This window comes from Suricata suricatta, chromosome X (assembly GCF_006229205.1).
Source record: "Suricata suricatta isolate VVHF042 chromosome X, meerkat_22Aug2017_6uvM2_HiC, whole genome shotgun sequence".
Taxonomy (NCBI): Eukaryota; Metazoa; Chordata; class Mammalia; order Carnivora; family Herpestidae; genus Suricata; species Suricata suricatta.
Genome location: NC_043717.1, coordinates 92678233 through 92690942, shown reverse-complemented (window position 1 = coordinate 92690942; position 12710 = coordinate 92678233).

Below are 12710 nucleotides of genomic sequence, written 5' to 3'. Positions count from 1 at the left end.
CAGAAAAATGTGAGGCTGGCAAAACAGAACAAAAACAAAACAAAAACAAAACAAAGCTAAATGTAGCCAGTGTGTGCCTCTTCAGAAACAATAGAGAGCCATGTTCCCACTTGAGTATTCCTCATTGTCTAGGCCGTAATGGGTTTCAGATAGGGAGAAAATTCTTTTTATCTCTTAGATGTGTGTTTTCTTTAATAAAAAAACTTACCCAAATATATAAAGTAGAAAGTGGCAATATGAATCTCTTACAACATCAAACCCCAAAGGTAATTATTATTATCTGAAGAGTATTTTTCCACAGTTGTTTTTATATGACATTATTTATTATATACAATTTATTAATACAAATTAAATCATGCTATACATATTGTTCCTGCCTTTGCCTTTTATTTAACAATATGTCATGGGCATTTCTCCATGTCAGATCAGAAGAGCTAATAATTATTGAACATTTCCATATGCCAAGTAAATTCTAAAAAGCATTTCATGTTTTAACTCATTTAAAACTCAAAATGACCTCAAGAAATGGGTACTATTATTACTATCCCCATTGTAAAGAAAAGAAAATAGGTTCAGAAAACTTTTTCATGATCACATGGTGATTTGAGTTCAGGCCTCTCTGGTTTCAAAGCCCATGCACTTAACATCTTATACTTATACACTATGTTCAGTACTCTGAGGTACTTCATTAAAAAGTACAGCATAAGAATTTACAGTATCTTCATCATCATTTATTTAATCTTATATCAGTGGACACAAGATTGTTATCTTATAGAAGGACTTCTCAGAACCTTAAATATGCTAATGTGCATTATGACTCTTCCTAAAGGTAGAGTATCTTGCAAAAGTATCTGCTGTGTCCCAAATTTCCTTAACCATGACATCCATTTGCTCTCCAAGAGCATTTCAGGAACTGGAGCATTGGTGTTCAACTTGTGATGTGTCTCTGCGTCACCCAGGCTGCTTTCCCAGTGCAGATTTATAAGCCTCAACTAAAGTGCTCCTGATAGAGGTAGTTCATATACCACACATTGAGAAATGCTGCTGTGTGCCATGAAATTAATAGTCAATCTAGAAAATAAATATAAATTGATACACAACCACAATTTTAGAGAGAACAAGGGCAGGAGTAGCTGGGGAAAAGAAACACTTATTCTTCTTCCCTCCCTGGGCTATCTACTCATCTGCATCCTATCTGCTCCAATGCCAGAAGCCCACAGCTCAATGAAGAATTTATCTAAGATTCTCAGTGATTTAAGTTCCCAGGGGACTAAGTCACCAGGGGCTATCACACCACTCTACCTCCCTCAATGAAGAAACTGGCCACCACTGAAAGGATAAGCTAACAATAGAGGGATATTTCTGGGGAGTCCATCCTATGTAAATTTGAACTCTTACTACTGGGGCCTCACTTCATTTCTGTCATCTATACAAACATTAAGAACAAATAACTGCAGACCAAGAATTAACCCAGTAGGGAAGAAAACAAATAGGAGAGAATAGAGTTTGTTTTTTTAAATTGTGATCTTGGAAAAATACAAGATGATCTGCTCATGCTCTCAAGTTATATTTAATATCATCAAATTCCATTCACCCTTTCAGGTTATTGCTTAAGGGTCACCTGAGGTTGGCTTGGAGACAGGAGAGGGAAGACTTAAGAGGAAAGGGTGGGAGAGGGTGAGCACAATGGAATGAGTACTTAGCAAGAAGTTTGCTGGAAAGGTTCATCTCTAGTGAGTGGAAAGGGCCTTACAAAAGAAGGTACCTGAGTAGCCTATTGCTGGTTTAACCCCAAGCCCTATCCTTGAGACCCTCTCCACAAATCACATGCTGAGATTTTCAAAATTGCTTTACTTTTAAAATCTCAAAGGAGCCTCCCTTCAGCTGTGAGAGGCTGATGCGACATTGTTATAAACCCTATTTGACAAATGGAGTTTCAATGATGCTGGGGTTTGGAAGAGGTTATGCATGAGGGTTAATAGTATAGAAGGGAACTACATAGATCCTGATGCAGTAGAAAGTATACTGAAATACACGGTTTTATATTTAGCAGAATCTCAAGCATGTCAAATTGCATAGAACAATGCTGCAAGGAAATATAGATCCAATATCAACCGTTATTTCTGAAAGGTTGCATTATGAGTGCATTATGTTTTCTTCCTTATACTTGTCTTGGTTTATCCTCTCTTCAAATGTACTATAATGGGCATTGTGGCTTTTATGCACAGGAAGAGTGTAAAAATTAAAGAAAAATGAGGCATTGGACTAAAATATTCAAGTTCTAGGGGATGCCTGGGTGGCTCAGTTGGTTGAGCCTCTGACTCTTGATTTTGGCTCAAGTCTTGGTCTCATGGTTTGTGGGATTGAGCCCTATGTCCAGCTCTGTGCTGACATCATGGAGCCTGTCTGGGACTCTCTCTCTCCTTCTCTCTGCCCCTCCCCCACTGGCTTAAACTCTCAAAATAAAGAAATAAACTTTAAAAAAATTTTAAATAAAAAGTTCAAGTTCCAGCTCTGCCCCCATATGAATCTCTTCACTCTCTGAGACTCACTTTCTAAAATCCTCCTAAGGGCCTTAAGTTTGGGTGAAGATAGTGGCTGAAAGACAGTGTGAGAAATGGACAGAAAAGGAAAGGTTAAGACTGATGAGCTGCTGTAGTTGGAGTATCTTGGGAAGGAGAAATACTGTTTTCTGATCTCAGATATGTGGTTGTGAGAATACTTTGTAAGTTGTCAATGGCTATTATTCAAGTTACAAGAGTAATTCTAATAATGACCCCTGATTCTGTCTGTCTGTCTGTTTCTCTGTCTGTCTCTCTCTCTCTCTCTCTCTCTCTCTCACACACACACACACACACACCTTCCTAAAACTGCTTAAAAATCCACATTTTGGCTCAATTTTCTCTCCAATTTCTCTGCAATATTGCCCTGATGATCTCATTACCAACTCCAGGCAGAATCTGTTTTCTGCTCGTTACTAGCCAATCTAGCTACCTTAGAGTCTCCACTATATCTGAGTTCATCTCCCTATAGATTGTTATGTCATTAACAAGTATCATCTACATGACTCAAAGTCATGTCCCAGGGCTCTGCAGCAGCCTGCATAGTGATGAAAAAGCAGCCTGGTCCAACCAGGACAGGATCTGGATCTTCTAATTTCAAACCAGATTAATTGCCTTGTTAATGACCATGCCTCACCTGGTACAATGTCTATTTTTGCAAACAAAAACAAAAATAAAAACAAAAAAAAATCCTGTATACTCCACATATTTCTGGAGCCTCACAGCAGCACTGGGAGGGAGGTAGGGCAAGGATGGACAATTCTGTTTACAGAGCAAAGAAAGAGCAAGTGACTTGTCCTAGATTCACAGAGAGTGGATAACAGAGAACATCAGAATTTGAACCTAGGCCAGGCTTTTTCCCCCACATCATGGGATTATCTCAAAGTTGGATGTGGAGAAATGAAAACAGAAAATAAGTTACTGTGAACCTGAGCACTGAGAGATGAGGCATGATATATAGCAAAACATTTTTCTTATTGGAGTAATCAGACATGACCCATAACTTGTAGTAAAACCCCATTTGGGCTCTGGAGGCCTGGGACAAGAAAATTTTTTCTCATAACTCATGGTGTATGAGCTTGACTTATGAAAAATAAATAGAATTTGAAGAAATGGTAAATGGGTAGGAGTGAGGGGCTGTCAGGGAAAGAGAATAGCACAATATAGGCACAGATTTAAGAAACCAGATGTGTTGGATGGAAATCAGTGGATAATAGTATTTCTATATAGCTGGGATTGGACATAATAAAGGAAAGATAAGATGGGTAGATACGTCTGAACCAATTTGTGGTAGCTTTGAATACTATGGGCCCTGCCTCAATGTCCATCTTTCTCAGAAGCCAGTCACCTACCAAGAAAGGATTTTGGGAAGGCAGCAAAAGATAGATGCTAATCCCTGGGAGCTGGAAACCAAGGGAACAAATGTCATACCTACATGGATTCCAGAAGGGAAGAAGACACACCAAGGCTCCTTGGCAGGATAGATCATAATGGCATACCACTTTCAGAGAAAAAGCTTAATTTAGTTCACTAAAATTCTTGCCTTGACATCTTCCTCAGTTTACCTTGTGTTAAACACTAAACCTATTATGTTTTCCTCAGCCCCTCTACCACCAATTTTGCTTGTCAAGAGGGGTTATTTTTTCTTCAAGATGTTCTCCTTGACCTTTGCCTCAGTGGTCCTCGGTTCCCCATAGTTAAATCCACTGACATCTGTTTCTACTCAGTCCCTTTCTTGTCTCCTCTTTGGCTCATCCATTTAGGGTTAATCTTACTCAGAGTTAAGTCCTTGGTACTTTTCTCACAGTCTAAAATAAGCACCCTATCCCTGGTGCACATCCATGGTTGCAACTACTATGTCAATGACCTCTAAATCTGTACATTTTCTCTTTTGAGTTTTAAGCCCACACATCCAGCTGCCTATTAGACATCTATACCTTAATGTGCCTTAGATAACTCTAACTCAAAATATTTCCCACCATTTGAGGAGAAATTAAATTCCCACACAAAACATACTTTACCACCTAATCTACCATCATATGCCCTATCATCCAAATTAAGCACCTGAAAATTTTCCTTGACTCTTGCCACTTACTGTCCCTTAAGCATCCAATCAATCAGCAAGTCCTTAAGTATCTACTTGTTTAATGTTGGTTGAATATGTCTGTTTCTCTCCATCCCTACAGCTGATCTCTCATCTGGATTCCTAAAATAATCTTCTGATTTCCTTGACCCCAAACCATGTGCCACAATTCTCATGTAAGCCTTGAGTGGATCCCCTTCTCAGATATCTCCTCTTCCAGGAAGCAGCTCCTGAGCCCTCCCATCCACTCCTCTCTTCAAGACTTACTAGTCTTGCTAGGGACATATTGCAATATAACCTCAGAAATGCTGGTATTATATTCTGTTTCTGCAGGGGGAAATGAAGGAAAGAAAGATCATTGCTTCCAGAAATGTTTACAGGTGTACACCATTTTGGAGAATCTTGAGTTACAAATGTGCCTAAGGGAACAGGGTCTTGTGAATGTACTCCAAGGAAGAAGCCAACTTTGTGGAGGCCATACTAATGCACCTTCAAGCACTCTGAATATTCTAATTTTACATTTTTTCTGTGGCTTTCTCATTAAAGATGTGACCCACTGCTGCAAGAATTTGAGAAATAAAATGCATCATTAATCAAAAATTACTCTTCCCTAAAATAAAATATTAGCTCTGTTGGGTAGTTAATTGTATTATCAGAATGAACAGCTCATCCTCTTTTACAAAGGCTTTAAATCCTAATCGCCTAATAAGTGCAGGAATTATAGTTAATCTAGCTCAAAATTTAATTATGATGACTCATACATCACAAAGCAATGAACACAGGAGCAAAACTTGTGTGAAGTCATGTCCAACTGACCTTGACCCAAGGCCTGCTGGCTGGCTTTTTCTAAGTGGGAAATTGGAAATCCTTCCTGTTAGTGAGATAGCAGGGCCATGCAAATAAGTCCCGCTGAGTCTACCTCAGAGGTTTTACGGGAAAGCCTGCCTTAATCAAATCTTACCTTGAGAAAGCCCAGAAGCAATTCTCCCTCTACACTCCACCTTGCCTTTTCAGATCTTGTTAGGGGATTATGCAGTTGGTTTTAACTACCATCACTATAGTGAACCAGGCCAGGACAGAGTATTGAGGAATTGTATGAGACCTTCAGAATTTCAAGAATGTACCTCAATCTGGATTCAGAGACATTCTGGGTTAACAAGGGCTTAAATTGTCAACACTTTCTGGAGGTGATATGGCTTTGAGTTCTCTCATTCTCCTGATTGCTCACAGAACTGAGGACAATCCTCCAGGTGTTTTCTCAGTATAAAAGTATGATCAGAGTATAAAAGTATGAGTCTGATCATACTTCATTTGTGATTTCCCACTTCTAATAATAATGGCTTAAGAAGTTATTACCTCTCTGAAAAGTTACTGGCACCTAAATTGTTATCTCACAGATTGTGATAATTATTTATTTTTATACCTATGCAAGTTGGAGTCAATTGCATCACTTGTAATTAATAGTTGCTAAATTCCATCTTTTATATCCAGCCATCATGACTCGGGGAATACTTTCTGTTTTCCAAAATAGCTGCTACCTTTACTTGCTCCTTGCCATCTGTATTTCTAAAAGTCAATCCTTTTTTTCTTGCCTGTTTGAAAGTCATTTATATTTTGTCTCCACCACTTCAATGGGTATCAATCTCTATATATTTTTTACTAAAGCTTTGTGTCCTTTTCTTTCTTTCAACCTCTAGGTTGATTTCCTCCTCTTGCTATTTTGGGGATTGGGAAAACTATTTCACTTTAAGTGTTTTATGATGATCAACATGTTTTAGTTATCTATTTCTATGCATCTATTTCTTTTTTTTAAATATAATTTATTGTCAAATTAGCTTCCATGCAATACCCAGTGCTCATCCCAACAAGTGCCTTCCTCAATGCCCATCACCCATTTTCCCCATCTCCTCTGCTCCCCCATCCACCCTCAGTTTGCTCTCAGTATTTAAGAGTCTTTTGTGATTTGCCTCCCTCCCTCTCCCCAACTGTTTTTCCCCCTTACCCTCCCCCATGGTCTTCTGTTAAGTTTCTCCTGTTCCACATATGAGTGAAAACATATGGTAATCTCTCCTTCTCTGCCTGACTTATGTCGCTTAGCATGACACCCTCGAGGTCCACCCACATTACTAAAAATGGCCAGATTTCATTCTTTCTCATTGCCATGTAGTATTCCATTGTATATCTAAACCACATCGTCTTTATCCATTCATCAGTTGATGACATTTAGGCTCTTTCCATAATTTGGCTATTTTAGAAGCTGCTGCTATAAACATTGGGGTACATGTGTTCCTATATATTAGCACTCCTATATCCCTTGGGTAAATTCCTAGCAGTGCTATTGCTGGGTTATAGAGTAGTTCTATTTTTAATTTTTTGAGGAGCCTCCCCACTCTTTTCCAGAGTAGCTGCACCTGTTTTCTTTTTTTTCCTCCATAATATTTTATTGTCAAATTGTTTTCCATACAACACCCAGTGCTCTTCCCCTTAAGTGCCCTCCACCATCACCACCACCTCTTTTCCGCAGCTGCACCTGTTTTCTATGCATCTATTTCTATTTCTATGTTACAAACTTCCCAAAATTTAGTGGCTCAAAGCAACAGTTTTGTTTCATTAACAATTTCATGGATCAGGAATTTAGGAAGGCCTTAGCTAGTGATTTGTCTCTGATTTATATTATATCTCCAGCAGAGCTAGGGCTGGACACGCCACTTTCAATATAGCTTCTTTACCTACATTTTTACACTTTGGTATTTCTGTCTGTCAACATGACATCTCACCCTCTGAGGCCTCTTCACATGACCTTAGTTTCTCATGGCATTGGTTGTCTCAGAGTAATGACATGTTGGCTGGCTTTCAAGAGGTAGGAAGTGGAAACTGCCAAATCAGGTAAGAGATAGTCCAAGAATGGTCACATCATCACTGTTATTGTATTTTATTGGTCAAAGCAGTCACAGGTCCCATGCAGACTCAGATTGAAAGAATAGATTCTACCTGTTGATGGGGGAGTGACATTGCTGAAAAGCATATGGAATATGAGCTATTGTTGGAGGTATCGTTGAAAAATGCAAGCTTCCGTTTTCTATAGATTTTTGGACTTAGTGTTACACTTTAAAGTATAAGTATAAAGTATAAAGCATGTGGGGAAAGTGGGCAATGAGAGAGAGTAGATGAGAAAAAGAGAGAGTTTGAAATGATTAAATAAAATCAAATAAGTCTGAATAGATAAAGTTTTAAAAAGAAAAATTAAAGAAATTAAAGTATTTAACTTGAAGTTAGAATTATGCAGTGGAAGAAATAAAGATTTGAGTTTGTAAAACTCTGGACTCACTTCCTGCCACACCTTACCAATTCTGTATTCATGGAAAAGTAACTGTATACATCAATAAACATTTATTGAACACTTCTCATATGTTAAACATTGTACTAGAAACTTAGAGATACAGAAGCAAAACAAGAAACTCGAGAAACTCAAAGTATAGTAAATAAACAAATATTTGCAATAGAAAGTAATAAATGACATAATAGTGGTACCATGTACTTTGGTGGTTTAAAAAAAAAAGTAGTTATTACCTCAGTGGCTTAGTAAATGTTTCACAGAAAAATCAACCCTTGAGCTGGATCTGAAAGGATAAGTAAGAGTTTATCATACAGAAAAATGAAAAGGACATTATGGGAGAAGGGAAAATCCTAAACAAAGGTATAAAGATATGAAACAACATTGTTTCTTTAAGGAACTGCAAATAGTCATCATGGATTACTAGCACAGAATATCTATAAAAAGTTATGTTACCGAAGTAGGTAAAGAATCATGGAAATCTGTGTTCCTATGTGAAGAAATTTGAGAAGTATGTTGTTGTTCATGAGAACCTAGAGAATGACATGATCAGATTTGCATAATAGAAAATAATTCTGCAGTAGGCAGAGTAAAGGAAAGATTGGAAACAAAATTTACCTACAAAAGCAGGTAGATTGTTGCAATAAAATAAATGAGAAAGACCTGAAGGTTGAGCCAGTGCAGTGATAAAAGAAAAAAGAACAACTTAGTCATGTTGAGGAGGTAAAATTTATAGAATGTAGTCATCAAATAGATGTTGTGGTTGAAGAAATAGGACTTCTGTGAGAAGTCTACTTTTGGTAACCATTTGTTTTGTGTTGTTATTTATTATAGTAAAGCATAATAGTTTCTGTGTGAGCTGAAGTGCCTTCAGGTCAAGCCTGTGGAGATGTCAAATAGATAGTGAGAAATAATGGAATACTGAATGTCTACACTACAGATACAGTTTTAGCAGTGATCAGAATAGAAATGGTAACTGAAGGCTTGGAAGTGGAGGAATGTGCAGAATGACAAGAAAAAGTGTCACAAGAAAGATTCTTGGAGGAATATCACTGTGTAAGGGGTAAATAGAGAAAGAGGAACCTGCAGAAAAATAATCCTTTGGATATGAAAACATAGCATTAGAAACTATCAAAAACTATACAAAAAGAGAAAAAATGAAAGTCTTAATCAGTAATAAGTCAATGTTCATTAAGAAGACAGAAAAGGAAAATGGAAGAAAAATATTGGAATAAATAATGACTGAATACTTTCCAACTAGATGAAAATTATGAACTTTCAAATTCAAGAATTTCAATAAATCCTAAACAAAAAAAGGATTAAAAAATACCACACTGAAGCACATCAAAATTTCATTAATTAAAATTAGGAATAAGGAGAAATCTTGAAAGAAGCCAATGGGGGAGTGGGAAACATTATATGCAGAAGAACATATATAAGAATGATAGCAGACTTCTTATTGGAAATAATGGAAATCAGAACCATTTAAAAGCCTTTCTTTTTTTTTTTTTTCAAAACACCAACTTCTGTTTCATGTAATTAGACTTATACAGAAATTAGAAGGTTAAGTAACAACTAGTTAATCACCTAATTTCACAGCTATCTGAAGTGGCAATCGTTATATAGCAGCTAATCTATGATACATTCAAGATAAATGATACAATATATTACTTGTTCATAGGCTACAACACAGCCTGAAAAGCCTTTCTTTAAAAAATAACTTTAAAAGCACTGAGGGGTTCCTGGGTGGCTCAGTCGGTTGAGCATCTGACTTCACTCAGGTCATGATCTCTCAGTTCATGAGTTCATGCCCCACATCAGGCCCTGTGCTGACAGCTCAGAGCCTGGAGCCTACTTTGGATTCTGTGTCTTCCTCCCTCTCTGCCCCTCCCTTGCTCATGCTCTGTCTCTGTCTCTGTCTCTCTCACTTGCTCTCTCTCTCTCAAAAATAAATAAACATTAAAAATTTTTAAATAATAAAAGCACTGAAAAAGAAACAGTTCACCATGCTAACAATAGATAAAATAAAGCTGGAGTGGCCATATCAATACATTCAAATTAGATTTCAGACCAGAGAGGCTCATTTCATAATGTCAAAGGAGTCCATTCATCAGAAATACATAAAATCTTAGGTATTATACAACTAATAATAGAAATTCAAAAATATATAATGTAGCACCAATAAAATGAAAGTAAACAGACATATATATGATTATATTTGGATATTTTAGTATCTTTCTCTCAATAATTTCTAGAACAAGTAGACATAAAGTTGATTAGGTTAGAGAAGGCTGGAACCAACAAAATAGGTCTAAATGACATTTACTCCACCAAAAAGCATCAGAATAAATAATTTCCAAGTACATATACATATACATTTATCATGTTAAACCATTCTGCCCCATAAAACAAGCCTAAACATGTTTTTTAAACATTAAAATCAGTAATTGGATTACTGGGTATTTACACAAAGAATACAAAAACACTAATTTGAAAGGATCTATGCACCTTTTTGTTTATAGCAACATTATTTACAGTAGCCAAATTATCAAAGCTGCCTACATGTCCATCAGCAGATGAATGGACAAAGATGTGGTATATATATACAATGGAATATTACTCAGCCATAAAAAGAATGAAGTCTTGCCATTTGCAACAATGTGGATGAAACTAGAGTGTATAATGCTAAGTGAAATAAGTCAATTAAAGAGAGACAAATACCATATTATTTCATTCCTATGTGGAATAAACAAAACAAATGAGCAAAGGAAAAATAAAGAAAGAAAACAAAAAATACAGAAAACAAGCAGATGGGTAGGGGGATGGGTGAAATAGGTGAAAGGGATTAAGAGTACGCTTATTCTGATACCCACCCAATGTGTAGAATTGTCAAATTACTATATTTTACACCTGAAACCAACATAACACTGTATGTTACCTATACTGGAATTTTTAAAAAGTCCATTCCCCTGTGGGTATTCCCTCAAAATGAAAAAATAAATAAATAAAAAGAAAAGCACCCTGCCTCACATTTCCCCAACACTAAAATCATACAAATATGGTCTCTGATTAAAATATAATTAAATTAGAAATAAATAATAGAAAGATATATGAAGATTCCATGAATATTTAAAATCCAAAAAATTCACTTCTACATAACCCATAGATCAAATGAGAAATCATAAGAAAACGTGAAAATATTTTGAACAGAATGAACATGATAACACAAGATACCAAGATTTATGGATTTTAGCTGAAGCAGTGTTTAGAGGGAAATTTATATCATGAAAGGCTTTATTAAAAATGAAGGAAGGTGTCACACTAAGTTATCAGAAATCACTGAAATATAAAGCAAAAGCACATTAGAGAAAATCAATGTGACCAAAACTAGTTCTTTGAGAAGATCAATAAAATTGATAAACCTCTAGTCAGACTGATTAGAAGAAAAATAAAGAAGACACAATTTACCAACATCAGAAATGAGGTAACACCACTACAGATTCTATTAAAAAGCAAAAGATTTAAAAAATTATAAACACTGTTAAGCCAATAATTTCAAAAATTTAGGTGAAATGGACAAATCTTTTAAAAAACAAACTAACTAGCTCACTCAGGAAGAAAAAGATATCTTGAAGTGTCCAATATCTGTTAAAATATTAAAGAGTTTGTAGTTTAAAACCTTCCCACAAAAAAACTCTAGGTCTAGCTGATTTTTCTAGTAGAATCTAATGACACCGAAATAAGAAATAACACCAGTTCTACACAAACATTTCCAGAAACATTAAAATGAGCAAATAGTTCACAACTTCATCTGTGTCTGCATTTGCCTGATATCAAAACCAGTCAAAGCTATTACAAAAAAATTATAGACCACTATCCCTCACGAACACACACACAAAATTCTTAACAAATTTTAGCAAATCAAACTCAGTAATATGTTTAACAGATCATGTCCAAGTAGAATTTATTCAAGTATCACAAGGTTGGATTAGCACTTGAAAATCAATGTAGGAGAGGCAAGATGGCAGAGAAATAGAGAGTTCCATACATCTCTCAAACAAAGAAGAGCTGAAACCAAAGGACGCTGAACTGCAAGAGTCTGGGAGGAAAAGAGACAGAGTCCACTAAGAAGACAGCCTCATAGGGCATTCAGAGAGATATCCTATCTCTAACTGCTGAGCTTTATTTGGGCTGGGTGCCCCAGTCCCAGTTAGCATCAGGAGGAACAGCTGCCCTACTCCTCCTACTAAATCCCCAGTAAGGAAATGCCCTGGGCTGTAGAATTACATTTCAGGCGGTATCATTAAAGCTCTTGGACTAAGATCTGGAAATGAGGTGGAGCGCAGGACATAGAACACCGCCCACCTTGACTACGCCAACAGCACAGGGAGATCTGACCCAAAAGAGTGATTTGCAATGCTTGGTTTGAGAAGGGACTGGGGAGCCACCATTTTTCTCCTCACAACCACCAAGGCAGGACCTCAGGGAGAAGCCCATGGGACCCACAATGGAGGTGAGACTTGCCTACACCAAACCATGCACATACGTGTGCTGGAGAGCTGCCTTTTTTTTTTTTTTAAAACCAGAGCCCAGGGCAAGACTAGCATTGATGTATTACCATGATTAACTCAAGATCAATTCTTGTTATTCAGATAAATTCTCCCTTATCTCTTTCTTATCTCTCCCCTCCACAGGACTGGGAACTCTGGTTATAAGTTTGCTTAAACAGCCA